General features: G+C 38.9%; 1 non-coding gene across 1 annotated transcript; it reads right to left on the bottom strand.

Annotated features, from left to right (window-relative positions):
* Positions 1-14,715: 14,715 nt before the first annotated feature.
* On the bottom strand, positions 14,716-14,819 carry LOC130952885 (small nucleolar RNA R71). The gene has a single exon (XR_009075060.1). It is a non-coding gene; the product is annotated as a small nucleolar RNA R71 (small nucleolar RNA).
* Positions 14,820-20,303: the final 5,484 nt, after the last annotated feature.

Here is a 20,303-nt window from a genome sequence, read left to right as displayed (position 1 = left end):
AAATTAGCATCGACGCGAGCGCATGGACGACGCGAACGCGTGACGTGCGAAACACAACTGACGCGAACTCATGACTGACGCGACCGCGTGGAAGAGCAAAACTTCAAATGACGCGACCGCGTGACCCACGCGGACGCGTGACGTGCACGATCTGCAGAATTTGTAGAAGTCGGCTCCAGCAACTTCTGGGCCCTTTTTGGCCCAGATCCAAGCCCAGAGAACACATATTAAGGGGTTATAAATGGAGGAATCTATCCATTCATAGAGGATATACCATATACTGGATACAGCGTACAACAGACATTCATAGATAGTTTTAGATGTAGCTTTTAGAGAGAGAGGTTATCTCCTCTCTCTTAGGATTAGAATTTAGGACTTAGAATTTCTATTAACCTTAGGATTATCTCATCTTTATATCAGGTTCAATATTCCTTTGTTTTGACTTCTCTTATTTGTTAATTTTATATGTTGTCAAATTGGCTTATGGACCATTCATGTTATGATTTTCTTAATTAATACACATTAAGGTATTTCAGACTTATGATTGCTTCCCTTTCTTTATATAAATAATTTAGATTATTTACTATTGGCTTTGGTTGATTAATTGGTAACTCTTGAGTTGTCAAACTCATCGTGATTGATAATTATTATTCTTGCTGATTAATTTAGATTCCTATAACTCTAGTCTTTCCTAAGAAGTTGACTAGGACTTTAGGTGTTGAATTAATTTATCCACTTAACTGACCTTCATAGTTAGATGTTGACTTAGTGGGAGCAAAAGTATAATTCTCATCACCATTGATAAGGATAACTAGGATAGGACTTCCAGTTTTCATACCTTGCTAAGATATTTCTTCGTTATTAATTTATTAATTTCTGCAACCCATTTCTCTTGCTCAAAACCCTTTTCAAAACCCAAAACACTATTTTCCATAACCAATAATAAAACACACCTCCCTGCAATTCCTTGAGAAGACGACTCGAGGTTTGAATACTTTGGTTTATAAATTTTATTGGGTTTGTTACTTGTGACAACCAAACGTTTGTACGAAAGGATTTTCTGTTGGTTTAGAAGCTATACTTATAACACAACTATTTATATAAAATTCTTTACTAGCAAAAAAAATCCGATCATCAAAATGGCGCCGTTGCTAGGGAATTGCAAACGTGTGCCTTATTATTGGTTATTGTAAATATTTTTCAAAAAAAAATTTTCAGATTTTTATTTTAAAATTTTTATCTTATCTTATCTTATTTTTCAAAAAAATCAAATCTTTTTCAAAAAAATCATATCTTTTCAAAATCTTATCTTATCTTATTTCAAAAAATCATATCTTTTTCAAAATCTTATTTTATCTTTTTTTTTCAAAAATCATATCTTTTTCAAAATATTTTCTTTTTGTTAGTTTTTGTTTTTATTTTCTCGTAATACTATGAACTCTCACCCCTCTGGCTTCAAGTTTGATTCCAATGTTGTTGTTAGGAATGGGAACTACAGTGAGAAAAGGCATCAAGGTTGGAACAATCAAAGATGGGAGAAGCCACAAGGATTTGATCAACCCTCATGGCGACAACCACCTCTAATGGACTATCAACAACCATTCTGTGATGCGTATTCCTGTTATAGCTTCCATTCTTTTCAACAAAATTAGAACCAAACTCAAAGCGAGAGGGGTGAGAATTCATAGTAGTTATCCAAAATAAGAAGGAAAAATAAAAACAAATAAACAAGTAAAAGAAAAATATTTACAATAACCAATAATAAGGCACACATTTGCAATTCCCCGGCAACGGCGCCATTTTGACAATCGGATTTTTTTGCTAGTAAAGAATTTTATAAAAATAGTCGCGTTGTAAGTATAGCTTCTAAACCAACAGAAAATCCTTTCGTACAAACGTTTGGTTGTCACAAGTAACAAACCCAATAAAATTTATAAACCAAGTATTCAAACCTCGGGTCGTCTTCTCAAGGAATTGCAGCGAGGTGTGTTTTATTATTGGTTATGGAAAACAGTGTTTTGGGTTTTGAAAAAGGTTTTGAGCAAGAGAAATGGGTTGCAGAAATTAATAAATTAATAATGAAAAAAACCTCTTGGCAAGATATGAAAACTGGAAGTCCTATCCCAGTTATCCTTATCAGGTGTGATGAATATTGTCCGTTGCTCTCACTCAACCCTTACTAAATAAAGGAAAGTCAAGTGGACCAATTAATTTGATTCTTCATGTCCTAGTCAACTCCTAAGGAAAGACTAGCTTTAGAGGGATCCAAATCAACCAGCAAACTTCAAATATTAATCAACTGCTGAGTTTGATAACTCAAGAGTCACCAATCAATCAACTAAAGCCAAGAATATAAGAAACTAAATAAAAGTCATATGTCTGAAATACCTCAAATTGAATGAAGATGTCAATTATAACATGGAAAAGTTCATAAGCCAATTGGGCAACATAAATCAAATACAAATAAAAGCTTCAGAGTAAACAAAAATAGAAGAGAAACATAAATTATTGAACCTAGTACGAAGAAGCAATCCTAATGACTAAAAGAAATCCTAATCCTAAAACCTAAGAGAGAGGAGAGAACATCTCTCTCTAAAAACTACATCTAAATTATGAAAAATGAATTCTAATCCGATTTGTCGAGTCTCTGCATGTTTCCTAACTTTAATTTGTGTTTCTGGGCCAAACTCTGGGTCAAAATACGGCTCGAAACTGTCTTCAGCGTATTCTGTAATTTTTGCAGATCGCGCATATCACGCGGTCGTGTCGTCCACGCTATCGCGTCACTCAGCATTTTTTTTGTACCACGCGTGCACGTCGTCCACGCATTCGCGTCGTTCATGCAGCTTCCAATCTGCGCGGTCGCGTCAGGCACGCAAACGCGTCACTCTGATTTCTTCCATTTCGCGCGGTCGCATGAGCCATGCGACCGCGTGACTTCTCACTGGTCATCTCCTCAATTCCTGGTGTTCCTTCCACTTTTGCACGCTTCCTCTTCATTCCATACGCCATTCCTGTCCTATGAAGCCTGAAACACTTAGCACACAAATTACGGCATCGAATGGTACGGAAAAAAATAAAAATATACAATTAAAAAGTCTTTAGGAAGCAAGTTTTCAATCATAGAATATTTTTAGGAAGGAATTGTAAATACATGCAAATCATATGAATAAGTGGATGAAAAGCTTGATAAAACCACTCAATTAAACACAATATAAACCATAAAATAGTGGTTCATCAACCTCCCCACACTTAAACTTTAGCATGTCCTCATGCTAAGCTCAAGGAGACAAAATAAATGAGTAGAAAAAAATAGGACTCATGCAATGTAACCTATGAATGTGAATGCAACCACATGCTAAAATGATTCTACCTACTTGGTGAGAAAGTAAATAAATCTTTCAAGAACAAATATGAACTGGATTTCTTTAATTCAAATCACAAAATATAGTATAAATAACTTGCAAGAAGAAGATAGCTCATGAAAGCAGGGAACATAGAATTAAGCACTGAACCCTTAATGGTAGTGTATATCATTCTAACTCTCAAGTGTCTAGGGTCAATTCTCTCAATTCTCTACTAATCTTGCTTTCTATAGCTTGCTCTTCATCTAACAATCAACAAAAAATTTAATGCACCAATACACAAATCAAGAGGTCTTTTAAGGGTTGAATGGGGTTAGGGTCAATGTAGGATTGTATTTGGCCAAGTGGACTAAAATCTGAATCCTTAATTAACATAAACTTTCCACCTAACTTAGGACAAGCCATGTAATATACAATCAATAACTACCCATTAACTGCGTTTACTACATATTTATGCATTCCAAGTTTTGAGTATAGTACATATGCATTGCTATTGCCATTTACTTTGGGGCATTTTGTCCCTTTTTATTTTTCTGCTCCTTTTTTTTTCTTTTCTTAAATTTTTTTTTTCAATGCATATGATTAAGGTTTTGAATGCATAAACATGTTCTTAACATTTTTCACATTTTCACACAAAGTTTAACATAGTCAATTCTCAAACCAAACGTTTCCAAACCCATTTTCCCCACACTTAATTTATGCGCGCTTTCATTAGTCTAAGCTAATCAAGGATTCAAATTAAGGACATTATTGTTTTTCGCTTAGAGTTAATGATGTGCTAAAGTAAATAACAAAGGGGTAAAATGGCTCAACATTGATTTGCAAAGGATAATGAAAGGTAAGGCCATATGAGTATGTAAGCTCAGTGAAACAAGGCCTCAATCATATAAGTGCATGTATACATCAAATAATGGAAATATAGAATTAAGCAAGACAAAGATCACAATTTTAAAGAGAAAAACACACACCAAAAGTAAAATATTGGTTGGTAAAATGCAAACAAATAAAGTAGGCTCAAAATCTCACTGGTTTTGTGTGTTCGAGCTTTAAATCATGTTCCAATATAATATTTCTTCAGACAAGTTTAACAAAAATTTTAATTCAAATTAGTGAAATGCTCTAAAAAGTTTCTTGAAAAAGAAAATGTTACTTCAACCAAGTAATGGTAATATATGCACAAAATCAAACAAACATGCAATCAAACATGCAAATGCAACAATGAAAAATAAAAATTGGTGTTGAGAAGGGACTAACTAACCTGTGGAGATCGGTATCGACCTCTCCACACTTAAAGATTGCACCGTCCTCGGTGCATGCAATGATGTGCAGGTGGGCGGGGTTGTGGTTCCTCAGCCGGTGCTCGTTGTAGAGTCTTTCTTTTTACCCTTCCTGGTGGCCATCCTGAAATGGGAGAGGAGAAAGGGACATGAAGTCAAAGGGATAGAGCAAGGGGGAGGGCAGTACGAGTAATAATCATGCCAAAATAAAGAAGAATGTCGTTAACACATGGTCGCGACTTCATGAAATTAGGACATCAATGGAAACATAGCATGATAATTTGAGGCAATTAAATGCAAGATTTTTATTGGCATGCTGGCAAAGGCATGAGTAGCATAAATCAAGCATTAAAAGCCCTAATATATTATTAGTCGTAAGAAACTAACAATAACGTTTGTATTGACAATTATATTTGATTAATAAAATATTGGAAAGGGTTTTGTGAAAAAAAACAGGCATTAGAGTAGAAGGATGGAATAATGAAGAATGCACAATGCCATACGGGTTTTTTCACAAACACTTAGTATGCATGTTTAATATGATAGGGGAAAAATAAATTTGGAACATGCAAGCATTTTGAAAACAAATAATATGAATTGTCAAACAACTCCATAATAATCCATAAGTAATAGTGAAAGACCTAAATAAAGTTCCAACACCAACATAAAAATACATGAAGAAGAAAGAAAAAGAGACCATAAATAATTATGCTAAAAAGAAAATTAAGAAAAGTGCAAAAGGTAGAAGAAGAATGAAGAAGAGAAGAGGGAGGAAAAGGAGAAAGAAATAGGATTAGAAAAGAGAAGAAAAGGAAACTGATTAGGCGGCGCGCTGCGTGCAAGCTGCACGGTGCTAACGGCTCGAACGCGTCGCACACGCGGACGCGTGGGTGAGCGTATAGGGGAGAGACGTGAGAGCGACCGTCATGCGTACGCGTGAATAGGGATCATGCAAAACGCACGAGGCCATCTGCACTCCTGCACAACTTTCTGTGCGAAACTCCAATAACGCTGATTCACACACCCACGCAGACGCATCGGTGACGCTTACCCGTGGGTTAGACTTTTTGCAGGGGCGCGTACGCGTGTGGCACGCGTACGCGTGGTGTGGCTTGTGCGCCACGTACCACTCCCGCGCGTCTCTCGCGCAACTCTCTGTTCAGTTTCGCTACACAAACGATGCTAGTGCGTCGTAGACGCTAGCACGTCGATCACGTCTCTCTTTTTTTTTGATGCAGTATGCAGAATGCAAAATGCAATGAATGTCATGCAAAAATTTTAGGTTCAATCAAAATTCAAAAACAGACTAAAATGAAAAAGGGACGATCATACCATGGTGGGTTGTCTCCCACCTAGCACTTTTAGTTAAAGTCCTTAAGTTGGAAATTTGATGAGCTCCTTGTCATGGTGGCTTATGCTTGTACTGATCCAGGAATCTCCACCAATGTTTGGAATTCCAACAGCCTCTGGGGTCCCAAACGAGGCATGTAAAGCCCTTAGGTGAGTTCAAACAGGCTTCAAGGCTCCCGGGGTGTTGAATGTCAGAACAGACTCCAGGATCCCAAACTTTTCTTCTACACCCATCTTTGTCTTGATCTATATTTTTCTAGCCGGGTGGTGAGTAGTTTGAATTCTCACTGCAGTAACCAAACAGCTTTCGAGATCCTTTCAATTGAGCTTGACACCAATCCTGGCACCTTAAATTGAAGTGCAAAGCCTCATTGAATCTTGTACACCAACTCTGAGTGTGAGTCATTTCCCTTTTACTCTTAAAGCCGTAAAGAGCTCTAAGCTGGCCACCTGTTTCAAGTAAACCATATTCAACTGGAAAGGTAAAGATGAAAGTTAAGGATTTTACCCACTTGAGGTTTGTATTGGGTGGTAGTGGCCTTGGGATAGGTGTTTCCAGTGGTTCTGCAAGCTCTACTCCCTTGTGGTCTTTAGTGAATTCCTCTACTTCTTTGAAAATTTCTTCCATTTCAACCATACTTTGATCAAAGTCATTGATATCTTCCTCATCACTTGAGTCATAAGTAGGAGGTTGAGAAAAGTCAGCCTCTGCATCATCTTCGTATTCACTTGGGGAAGATTCTTCTGTCTCAAAGAATTCACTTGCGGATGCAACTTCATTGCTAAGAGGAGTTGACTTGTGATTATCATCATCAAGGAGATATGCGTCTTGGGTTATTCCATCCAGTTCTTCATAGTATACCTGCCTTGGGGGTTGTGCACTATCCTCCTTAGCATCAGTTGTAACGTCCTTGACGGAATTCTCCACATCTCTGGATTCCCGTGGAGGTTCGGCATCTCCTAAATCTTCAACCAACTCTTCTTCTTCTACAATGACGGCGTCCTCTACTTGTTCCAATATGAAATTATGCTCTATGTTGTCCACTGGAGTTTCTAGTGTCTCCTTCATGCTGCGTTCTTCATTAGATTCTCCATATGAAGCTATGGGAGTTCTTTGAGTGTCTGAACGTCTGGAAGATAATTGATTTATTGCTTGCTCTAGTTGATGAAGAGTTGCGTGAAATTGATCTACTGATTCTTCGAAGCGAACCTGTGATTCTTGGCTTGATGGATATAGACATGGTGCATAGGGGAGTGGTGGTTCTTGGGAGTAATTGGATTGGCGTTGGGGCGGATAAGGATCATACAATGGTGAATGGCGAAAAGAAGCTTGTGAGTATGGTGGTTCGAAGCTATGTTGAAAGGATAGTGTCTGAGCATAGGGTGGGGCTTGTTGGTAACTACAAGGGGGTCCACCATATCTATCAGTTTGGCATGCATTGTAGAATGGTTTCTGTCCATGATATCTTGGAAGGTGTTGTTGCCTCAAGGGTTGATCATATCCTCTCGGCTCCATCCATCTTTGATTACTTAGACCGTGATGCATATTCCTGTTATAGCTTCCATTCCTTTCAACAAAATTAGAACCAAACTCAAAGCGAGAGGGGTGAGAATTCATAGTAGTTATCAGAAATAAGAAGGGAAAACAAAAACAAATAAACAAGTAAAAGAAAAATATTTACAATAACTAATAATAAGGCACACGTTTGCAATTCCCCGGCAACGGCGCCATTTTGACACGGACGTGTCAACGACGCTGTCGCGTCGCGTGCCTCCTTTAAAATCCTAGTGTTTCTCCTTAAAGAAATGTTGTTAATTAACTAACATGTAATGTTATATATACAAGGTGTGTGGATTGTTTTACTATACTATGGTTCCTAGCTTACTCTTTTTATTTTTCAATCAAATCAACTATCATATGCTAAAAAGGGTAAACTATACTAATTAATCCACTTAATACATAACTAGTAAACTAAGATGCAAATTAAACTAAAATATCCAAGATATATACAGCCCAAAGTGCAGAATGCAAAAGTACAACAAAAATAAAAGAGAGAAAAAATGTGCAAATAAAATACAGAAAATGGACAAAATAAGATAAGAGTCTGTAGTGGTTCACCAAAAGAAATAGATGCCAGAGATGGCGACCTCCCCACACTTAAATAATAGCATCATCCTCGATGCTCACTCAGACTGGGTGTGAAGAAATGTCATCTCCGGAAGGATGGGCTGCTGGTGTCTCGATGGTAGGCTGAGGGTCTGCAGTCTCTGTGAGGGTAGGAGGAGTGGTCTGCTGAAGTGGGGGCTCTGTCCGTAGAGGAATGTCTGGATCAGTTTGTAGCTGGTGGTGCTCCTCATGGTGTGGTATAGTATGCTCGGGTCCTCCCTGCTCAACCTGGGTAGCTGTCTCCTCCTCATGATCGCTCACCTCCTCCTTAGATGTGTCGGAGGGCGTGTCGGGCTCAAAGGGGATGTTGCTACCAGATCGGATCATCAGCTTGAGGTGCTCATAGCGCCGCTTGTGGCAACGCTCAGACCTCTCATAACGTCACTTGTTGCGACGTTTAGACCTCTCAAAGTGCTGCTGGTGACGGTGCTCCATATGGTCTAAGCGGTCAAAGAGTTGGTGCACCAGAAGGTAGACGGGCTCAGGAGCAGGTGGGGGATGCAGTGGTGGTGCTGGGCTAATGGAAGCAGAAGGAGCAGCTGAAGAAGTAACTGCCTCAGCAGAGTCAGTGAGAAATGGAGGTCGATAGCCGAAAGCCTGAAACTTTCGACTGTGAGGGATGATCTTTTTGCAGTCCGCGGCGGGTGGCTTTTCATCAGCAACCTCCCAAGGTACCTCAGCTTGGTGACCCAACTGAGTAATCAGGAATGGAAAGGGGAGGGTGCCTCTAACATGGACTCTGGTCATGTAATGCCGGATGAAGCGGGGTAGATATAAGTTCTTACCCGTCATCACACACCAGATGAGGGTAATCATAGCAGCTGGCACCTCCGTCTCATGAGTGCTCGGCATCATGTAGTTACTCAGAATTTGTTGCCATAGCCAAGCCTCATCATTCAGATATATCAGCCTGATTCCCTTGGGTACTACTGTGCTCTTTCCCATGACCCATGGAACAGTAGGATCAAGGGTGATATCCCGTTTCACTGCATCCCAATCAAACCTCATGAATCTCATATCCTCCTCAGCTTTCTGGTAACCATCTGGCTGATCTGATTTTGGTAGAAGCTGGAGAATGTCTTCAATTGCTTCCTCAGTGACCAGAACTTGTTTGCCTCTGAGCTGTACTGCATCCAGGGATGATAGAAAGTAGTTACAGTAGAATTCTCTTACCCAGGATAAGTTGATCTCAGTCAAATTTCTCTCCAGGAAGAACCAGCCTCTTTATTTGATCTGATCTGAAGTGTACTACTTAAGTTCTTCTGGAATTTTGAGAGTCTTTTCCAGGTATAGGTTCCTGGATGTGGCAAAAATAGGGTACTTCAGCTCACAGTATTTGTTTGCAAATTTAACCGGGTCAGCCGCAGGTACCAACTGATCAGCTTTTTCCTGTGGGGTAAAGTTCTTCTCCCGCCAGGAGTCATCATGTAAGATGCCAAGGATGGAAGCAGAGGATTCGCCTCTTTTCCTTTTGCCAGTGGTTACTTTGCCCTTTCCCCTGCTTTGAGAGTCAGACATCCTGAAAGACATAATTACCAGGATATAATTGAGGAATGAAAGTAGGAAAACAAGTAAGCAAATAAGATAATGGAAATATAAGCATAAAGTGGCAAAAGAGCAAGAGAAGCGAGAATTGAGTGAAAGATGTGAGTATTCGGGATTGTGTATAAGGAAAAAGTCTGAAAATAAAAATGACAATCCAAAATACATGCTAAGTGGAATTCATGTTAAGAAGGAAAAGTAGTAATCATGCCTTGAGTTAGAAAGTTAAAGTAAATAAAGGAAAACAGAAAGGAGAAGTTTTCAAAGTTAAAATGGTTAGGATGTAAAAAGGAAGTTAGAAAGTTAAAGAGTGAGTTAGTGAAAAAAGGTTAAAGGTAAGTGGCATGAGAATGGTTTCCTAGGTAACAATAAATTCACACATTTAAAGAATAATCCACCCAAATTCAAGCAGGGATAACAGGGTATTGATGATGAATCAGAAAGATACAGAAGTAGTAAAAATTAAAATCACATCATCAATAAAGCAATTTGTTAACCAGGAAGCCGAAAGGAATAAGGAAGCATGCCCGTGCATTCAAGAATTGGTTTGGTTGAGTAGTGCCAAATTGAGAAATGCCAAAACCAATTCCTGAATGTAAAAAAGGAAACAATTTGCAGAAAATTAGGCAGCATTCTGGCTAAAATTGGATGGTCCGGAAAACAAATAGCAAGAAAATAAAACAGTTCATATGAATAGAAATAAGGTTGCACAAATTACATGAATATGAAAGAGTAGTGTAACAGCAGCATGCAACAGTTAAGAGCAGCATATGAACAGTATAAACATCACAGTAAGATTACAATTGCAGAACAGATAAATAGATAACAAGAACGGTGCAATTATTAGGCCTAAATCGACTAACCATATCCTAGCTACCTAACCACCTAAAATCCACTACAAACATGCATCTCTATCTAGCCTATTTGGAACAAAAAATTGGAAAACAAACTGAAAAACCGCAAGGAGGAATCGCAGTAAGGCGGAACCTGGTGCGTGTACGAACAAGGGATAGAGCAGAGGGAAGGTAGTGGAGATGTGGCGGCATCGGGGGAAGCACGACGGCGCGGCAGTGGAGCAGGGGTGGTGGCAAGGGTGCAGGAGGGGTTGAATGGTGGAGGGTTGGGGGTATGGTTGAGAAGAGGGGGTGAGGGTTGGGGTGGAGGCCGGCGGAGGTGCGCTGCAGCGGTCCTGATGAGCGGATAATTTATACGCTTTTTGGCATTGTTTTTAGGTAGTTTTTAGTAAGTTCAAGCTACTTTTAGGGATGTTTTCCTTAGTTTTTATGTTAAATTCACATTTCTGGACTTTACTATGAGTTTGTGTGTTTTTCTGTGATTTCAGGTAAATTCTGACTGAAATTGAGGGATTTGAGCAAAACTCTGAAAAAGGCTGACAAAAGGACTGCTGATGCTGTTGGATTCTGACCTCCCTGCACTCGAAATGGATTTTATGGAGCTACAGATCTCCAATTGGCGCGTTCTCAACGGCGTTGGAAAGTAGACATCTAGGGCTTTCCAGAAATATATAATAGTCCATACTTTATTCGAAGAATGACGACGTAACTTGGCGTTGAACGCCAAGTACATGCTGCTGTCTGGAGTTAAACGCCAGAAAAACGTCATGATTCGAAGTTGAACGCCCAAAACACGTCATAACTCGAAGTTCAACTCCAAAAGAAGCCTCAGCTCGTGGATAGATCAAGCTCAGCCCAAGCACACACTAAGTGGGCCCCGGAAGTGGATTTATGCATCAATTACTTACTCATGTAAACCCTAGTAGCTAGTCTAGTATATATAGAACATTTATCTATTGTATTAGACATCTTTTGACAGTTTAATCTCTTTGAATATTCGGTCACTTGATCATGGAGAGGGCTGGCCATTCGGCCATGCCTGAACCTCTTTTACTTATGTATTTTCAACGGTGGAGTCTCTGCACACCATAGATCAAAGGTGTGGAGCTCTGCTGTACCTCAAGTATTAATGAAATTCTATTTTCTTTTATTCAATTCCTCTTTTATTCTTATTCCAAGATATTCATTCCTACCCAAGAACATGATGAATGTGATGAGTTAGATAACCCTTATTATCATTCTCACTTATGAACGCGCGTGATTGACAACCACTTCTGTTCTACATGCAACCGAGCTTGAACGTGTATCTCTTAGATTCCCCAACAGAATCTTCGTGGTATAAGCTAGATAGATGGCGGCATTTATGAGAATCCGGAAAGTCTAACCTTGTCTGTGGTATTCCGAGTAGGATTCCGGTAATGAATGACTGTGACGTGCTTCAGACTTGCAAGTGCTGGGCGTTAGTGACAGACGCAAAAGAATCAAGGGATTCTATTCCAGTAGGCGCAGGAACCAACCAGTGATTAGCCGTACTGTGACAGAGTGCGTGAGCATTAGTTTTCACTGCGAGGATGGAATGTAGCCATCAACCATGGGTGATGCCTCCAGACGATTAGCCGTGCGAGTGACAGCCGCATAGGATCATTTTCCCGAGAGGATTGAAAGTAGCCACCGCTGATGGTGAACCCCTAAACAAAGCTTTCCATGGAAAGGAGTAAGAAGGATTGAGTAGAAGCAGTAGGAGAGCAGGCGTCCTTGAGCCATACAGTATCTCCATCCACTTATCTGAAATTCTCACCAATGAATCGGCATAAGTATTCTATCACTTTTATTATATATCATCTATTTTCTTATTATTAATTTTCGAAACCCATAACTGTTTAATCTGCCTAACTGAGATCTACAAGGTGACCATAGCTTGCTTCATACCAACAATCTCTGTGGGATCGACCCTTACTCACGTAAGGTATTACTTGGACGACCCAGTACACTTGCTGGTTAGTTGAACGGAGTTGTGAATTTGAACAAGAGCCACAATAGTTTTTGTGTACATACCAAAGAGCCAATATTGATGATCACAATTTCATCCACCAAGTTTTTGGCGCCGTTGCCGGGGATTGTTCGAGTATGGACAACTGACGGTTCATCTTGTTGCTCAGATTAGGTAATTTTCTTTTCAAAAATCTTTTTCAAAAATTTTTCTTTTCTTTTTTGTTTTCACAAACTATATTTTTCGAAAAAAATTTAATAAAAATCCAAAAAAATTAGAAAATCATAAAAATAAAAAATTATTTTGTGTTTCTTGTTTGAATCTTGAGTCAATTTTTAAGCTTGGTGTCAATTGCATGCTTTTAAAAATTTTTTCTTGCATTTTTCGAAAATCCCATGCATTCATAGTGTTCTTCATGATCTTCAAGTTGTTCTTGATAAGTTCTCTTGTTTGATCTTGATGTTTTCTTGTTTTGTGTTGTTTGTTGTTTCTCATGTGCATTTTTGCATTCATATTTTCCATGCATTAAAGATTTCTAAGTTTGGTGTCTTGCATGTTTTCTTTGCATCAAAGAATTTTCAAAAATATGTTCTTGATGTTCATCATGATCTTCAAAGTGTTCTTGGTGTTCATCTTGACATTCATAGCGTTCTTGCATGCATTCATTGTTTTGATCTAAAAATTTCATGCATTAAGTATTTTTGTTGTTTTTCTCTCTCATAATTAAAAATTCAAAAATCAAAAAATATCTTTTCCTTATTCCCCTCCAAATTTTCGAAATTTTGGGTTGACTTGGTCAAAAATTTTTAAAAATTAGTTGTTTCTTACAAGTCAAGTCAAAATTTCAATTTTAAAAAATCTTATCTTTTCAAAATCTTTTTCAAAATTATATCTTTTTCAATTTTTTATTATTTTTGAAAATTTCAAAAAAATCTTTTTCAAAATATTTTCAAAATCTTTTTCTTATCTTTACATCTAATTTTCGAAAATTCACTAATAATTAATGTGATTGGTTCAAAAATTTGAAGTTTGTTACTTTCTTGTTAAGAAAGGTTCAATCTTTAAGTTCTAGAATCTTATCTTGTAGTTTCTTGTTAGTGAAGCAAATAATTTTAAAATTTTTGAATTAAATCTTTTTATCTTTTATTTTATCTTTTTCAAAAATTTTATCTTTTTCAAAATTTGATTTCAAAATATCTTATCTAACTTGCTATCTTCTTATCTTTTTCAATTTTGATTGCAAATCTTTTTCAATCAACTAACTAACTTTTTGTTTGTTTCTTATCTTTTTCAAAATCACCTAACTACTTCTCCCTCTTCTATTTTCGAAAATATCTCTTTCTTTTTCAAAAATTCTTTTTAATTAATTAATTGTTTCATGTTTTAATTTTAATTTATCTCTAATTTTCGAAAATCACTAACCCTTTTTCAAAATTATTTTCGAAATCTCTCTTCTCTTTCCTTCTTCTATTTAATTATTTAATTACTAACACTTCTCTCCACCTCTCTTCATCCAAAATCCGAATCTCCTTCTTCACTCTTCTACCCCTTTCTTTTTCTACTAACATAAAGGAATCTCTATACTGTGACATAGAGGATTCCTCTTTCTTTTCTTGTTTTCTTCTCTTTCATATGAGCAGGAACAGGGATAAAGGCACTCTTGTTGAAATTGATCCAGAACCTGAAAGGACTCTAAAGAGAAAATTTAAAAGAAGCTAAATTACAACAATCCAGAAACAACCTTTCAGAAATTTTCGAACAAGAGAAGGAGATGGCAGCCGAAAATAATAATAATAATGCAAGGAGAATGCTTGGTGACTTCACAAAGCCAACGTCCAAGTTTGATGGAAGAAGCATCTCCATTCCTGCCATTGGAGCCAATAACTTTGAGCTTAAGCCTCAAATAGTTGCTTTAATGCAACAAAACTGCAAGTTTTATGGACTTCCATCTGAAGATCCTTACCAGTTTTTAACTGAGTTCTTGCAGATCTGTGAGACTGTAAAGACGAATGGAGTTGATCCTGAAGTCTACAGACTCATGCTTTTCCCTTTTGCTGTAAGAGACAGAGCTAGAATATGGTTGGATTCACAACCCAAGGATAGCCTGGACTCATGGGATAAGCTGGTCACTGCCTTCTTGGATAAATTCTTTCCTCCTCAAAAGCTAAGCAAGCTGAGAGTGGATGTTCAAACCTTCAAACAAAAAGATGGTGAATCCTTCTATGAAGCTTGGGAAAGATACAAGCAGCTGACCAAAAGATGTCCATCTGACATGTTTTCAGAATGGACCATATTAGATATATTCTATTATGGTCTCTCTGAATTTTCGAAAATGTCATTGGACCATTCTGCAGGTGGATCTATTCACCTGAAGAAAACGCCTGAAGAGGCTCAAGAACTCATTGACATGGTTGCAAATAACCAGTTCATGTACACCTCTGAGAGGAATTCCGTGAATAATGGGGTACCTCAGAAGAAAGGAGTTCTTGAAATTGATACTCTGAATGCCATATTGGCTCAGAACAAAATGTTGACTCAACAGGTCAACATAATCTCTCAAAATCTGAATGGATTGCAACATGCATCCAACAGTACTAGAGAGGCAGCTTCTGAAGAAGCTTATGATCATGAGAACCCTGCCATGGCAGAGGTTAATTACATGGGTGAACCTTGTGGAAACACCTATAACTCATCATGGAGAAATCATCCAAATTTCTCATGGAAGGATCAACAAAAGCCTCAACAAGGCTTTAACAATGGTGGACGCAACAGGCTGAACAATAGTAAGCCATATCCATCATCTTCTCAGCAACAGACAGAAAATTCTGAACAAAATACTTCTAATTTAGCCAATATAGTCTCTGATCTGTCAAAGGCCACTTTTAGTTTCATGAATGAAACAAGATCCTCCATTAGAAATCTGGAGGCACAAGTGGGCCAGCTTAGTAAGAAAGTCATTGAAACTCCTCCCAGTATTCTCCCAAGCAATACAGAAGAGAATCCAAAAGGAGAGTGCAAGGCCATTGACATAGTCAATGTGGCCGAATGCACAAGGGAGGAGGAGGACGAAAATCCTAGTGAGAAAGACCTCCTGGGACGTCCCTCAAGCAAGAAGGAGTTTCCTATTAAGGATCCAGAGGAATCTGAGGCTCATATAGAGACCATAGAGATTCCATTAAATCTCCTTCTGCCATTCATGAGCTCTGAAGACTATTCATCCTCTGAAGAGGATGAAGACGTGATTGGAGAGCAAGTTGCTCAATATTTAGGAGCCATCATGAAGCTGAATGCCAAGCTGTTTGGTAATGAGACTTGGGAAAGTGAACCTCCCTTGCTCATTAGTGAACTAGATACCTGGATTCAGAGAACTCTACCTCAAAAGAAGCAAGATCCTGGCAAGTTCTCAATACCTTGTACCATTGGCACTATGAGCTTTGAAAAAGCTCTATGTGACCTGGGGTCAGGGATAAATCTTATGCCACTCTCTGTAATGGAGAAGCTGGGGATCATTGAGGTACAACCTGCCTTGTTTTCATTACAATTGGCAGACAAGTCCATGAGACAAGCTTATGGAATAGTAGAGGACGTGCTAGTAAAGGTTGAAGGCCTTTACATCCCTACTGATTTCATAATCCTAGACACTAGGAAGGAAGATGATGAATGCATCATCCTAGGAAGACCTTTCCTAGCCACAGCAGGAGCTGTGATAGATGTCAACAGAGGTGAGTTAGTCCTTCAATTGAATGGGGACTACCTTGTGTTTAAGGCACATGGCCATCCCTCTGTGACAAAAGAGAGTAAGCATGAAGAGCTTCTCTCAGTTCAGAGTCAAGAAGAGCCCACACAGCCAAACTCTAAGTTTGGTGTTGTGAGGCCACAACCAAACTCTAAGTTTGGTGTTTAAACTCCATATCCAAACTCTAAGTTTGGTGTTGGGACTACACTAACATTGACCTGATCACCTTGTGGCTCCATGAGAGCCACTGTCAAGCTATTGACATTAAAGAAGCGCTTGTTGGGAGGCAACCCAATTTTATTTATCTAATTTTATTTTATTTTGTTTCTTTGTTATTTTTGTGTTTTATTAGGTACATGATCATGAGGAGTCACGAAAAAGATAAAAAAAATTAAAAACAAAGTCAAAAACAGAAGAAAAAAATTTTCACCCTGGAGGTAGCGCAGACTGGCGTTCAACGCCAGTAAGGTGCATCTGGCTGGCGTTCAACGCCAGAACAGAGCACCATTCTGGCGCTGAACGCCAGAAACATGCAACGACCTGGCGTTAAACGCCAGGAACGTGCACAGAGAGGACAAACTGGCGCTGAACGCCAGAAACAAGCATGAAACTGGCGTTCAACGCCAGAAACATGCATTACATGGGCGTTGAACGCCCAAAACATGCACCAATGGGCGTTTGAACGCCAGAATGATGCATGAAGGCATTTTACACGCCTATATGGTGAAGGAATGGTATTTCTTTTCACCTCAGGATCTGTGGACCCCACAGGATCCCCACCTACCATATTCCCACCTTACCTTTTAATCCTAATCACACTCTCCTAATCCAAATCTCATTTCACTCTTCCCCATATCCCACTTCCCAAAAACCTTCACCAATCACCTCAAGTCCTCTTCCCAATTACTCCATTCACCATTCATATCAACCTCCTCTTCCCCATAAACCCCACCTACCCTCATAAAATTCAAATTCAATTTCCCACCCATTCCCACCCAAAATGGCCGAACTACCACCCTCCCTCTCCCTATAAATACCCTTCCATTCTTCTTCATTTTCACACAACACAAACCCCCTCTTCTCCCATATAGCCGAACCTACTCTCTCCCTCTCTACCATATTCTCTTCTTCTTCTTCTACTATTCTTTTCTTTTTTGCTCGAGGACGAGCAAATTTTAAGTTTGGTGTGGTAAAAGCATAAGCTTTTTTTGTTTTTCCATTACCAATGGCACCTAAGGCCGGAGTTTCCTCAAGAAAAGGGAAAGGGAAAGCAAAAGCTTCCACCTCCGAGTCATGGGAGATGGAAAGATTCATCTCCAAGAGCCATCAAGACCACTTCTATGATGTTGTGGCAAAGAAGAAGGTGATCCTTGAGGTCCCTTTCAAACTCAAGAAGAATGAGTATCCGGAGATCTGACATGAAATTCAAAGAAGAGGGTGGGAAGTCATAACCAACCCCATGCAACAAGTTGGAATATTGATGGTTCAAGAGTTCTATGCCAATGCATGGATCACTAGGAACCATGATCAAAGTATGAACCCGAATCCAAAAAACTATATCACAATGGTTCGGGGGAAATACTTAGATTTTAGTCCGAAAAATGTGAGGTTGGCGTTTCACTTACCCATGATGCAAGGTGATGAACGCCCCTACACAAGAAGGGTCAACTTTAATCAAAGGTTGGACCAAGTCCTAATGGACATTTGTGTGGAAGGCGCCCAATGGAGAATAGACTCCAAAGGCAAGCCAGTCCAACTAAGAAGACTGGACCTCAAGCCTGTAGCTAGAGGATGGTTGGAGTTCATCCAAAGATCCATCATCCCTACAAGCAACCGATCTGAAGTTACTGTGGATCGGGCCATCATGATTCATAGCATCATGATTGGAGAGGAAGTAGAAGTTCATGAAGTCATCTCCAATGAACTCTACAAAATAGCCGACAAGCCTTCACACATGGCACGGCTAGCCTTCCCCCACCTTATATGCCATCTATGTTACTCAGCTAGAGTTATCATAGATGGAGATGTCTCCATTGAAGAAGACAAGCCCATCACCAAGAAAAGGATGGAGCAAACAAGAGAAGTTCCTCACGGCCCTCAAGAAGAACATGAGGAAGTTCATCATCAACAAATGCCTCAAGGAATGCACTTTCCTCCCAACAACTATTGGGAGCAACTCAATACCTCCCTAGAAGATTTAAGCCACAATGTGGAACAATTAAGGGTGGAACATCATGAGCACTCCATCATTCTCCAAGAAATAAGAGAAGATCAAAGAGCAATGAGGGAGGAGCAACAAAGGCAAGGAAGGGACATAGAAGAACTGAAGAACATCATTGGTCCTTCAAGAAGAAGACGCCACTAAAGGTGGATTCATTCCTTGTTCTTTATTCCTGTTTTTCGGTTTTTAATATTGTGTTTATCTATGTTTTGTGTCTTTATTTCATGATCATTAGTATGTAACCATGCCTTAAAGCTATGAATAAATTCCATTAATCCTTCACCTCTCTTAAAAGAAAAATGTTTTAATTCAAAAGAACAAGAAGTACATAAATTTCGAAAATAGCTATTGAAATTAATTTAATTATATTGATGTGGTGACAATACTTTTTGTTTTCTGAATGAATGATTGAACAGTGCATATGTCTTTTGATATTATTGTTTATGAGTGTTAAAATTGTTGGCTCTTGAAAGAATGATGAACAAAGAGAAATGTTATTGATGATCTGAAAAATCATGAATTTGATTCTTGGAGCAAGAAAAAGCAGTGAAAAAAAAATGGCTAAAAAGAGTATATAGAAAAAGAAGGAGCAGTAGAAAAAGCCAATAGCCCTTAAAACCAAAAGGCAAGGGTAAAAAGGATCCAAGGCTTTGAGCATCAATGGATAGAAGGGCCCAAGGAAATAAAATCCAGGCCTAAGCGGCTAAATCAAGCTGTCCCTAACCATGTGCTTGTGTCATGAAGGTCCAAGTAAAAAGCTTGAGACTAAGTGGTTAAAGTCGTGATCCAAGGCAAAAGAGTGTGCTTAAGAGCTCTGGACACCACTAACTGGGGACTTTAGCAAAGCTAAGTCACAATCTGAAAAGGTTCACCCAGTTATGTGTCTGTGGCATTTATGTATCCGGTGGTAATACTGGAAAACAAAATGCTTAGGGCCACGGCCAAGACTCATAAGTAGCTGTGTTCAAGAATCAACATGCTTAACTAAGAAAGTCAATAACACTATCCCAAATTCTAAGTTCCCCAGAGACGCCAATCCCTCTAAACTACAAAGGAAAAAGTGAGATGCCAAAACTGTTCAGAGGCAAAAAGCTACAAGTCCCGCTCATCTAATTATAATTAATATTCATTGATATTTTGAATTTATAGTATATTCTCTTCTTTTTATCCTATTTGATTTTCAGTTGCTTGGGGACAAGCAACAATTTAAGTTTGGTGTTGTGATGAGCGGATAATTTATACGCTTTTTGGCATTGTTTTTAGGTAGTTTTTAGTAAGTTCAAGCTACTTTTAGGGATGTTTTCCTTAGTTTTTATGTTAAATTCACATTTCTGGACTTTACTATGAGTTTGTGTGTTTTTCTGTGATTTCAGGTAAATTCTGACTGAAATTGAGGGATTTGAGCAAAACTCTGAAAAAGGCTGACAAAAGGACTGCTGATGCTGTTGGATTCTGACCTCCCTGCACTCGAAATGGATTTCCTGGAGCTACAGAACTCCAATTGGTGCGCTCTCAACGGCGTTGGAAAGTAGACATCCAGGGCTTTCCAGCAATATATAATAGTCCATACTTTATTCGAAGAATGACGACGTAACTTGGCGTTGAACGCCAAGTACATGCTGCTGTCTGGAGTTAAACGCCAGAAAAACGTCATGATCCGAAGTTGAACGCCCAAAACACGTCATAACTCGAAGTTCAACTCCAAAAGAAGCCTCAGCTCGTGGATAGATCAAGCTCAGCCCAAGCACACACTAAGTGGGCCCCGGAAGTGGATTTATGCATCAATTACTTACTCATGTAA

Source organism: Arachis stenosperma, chromosome 9 (assembly GCF_014773155.1).
Source record: "Arachis stenosperma cultivar V10309 chromosome 9, arast.V10309.gnm1.PFL2, whole genome shotgun sequence".
NCBI lineage: Eukaryota > Viridiplantae > Streptophyta > Magnoliopsida > Fabales > Fabaceae > Arachis > Arachis stenosperma.
This window is presented reverse-complemented; position numbering and strand designations above follow the sequence as displayed.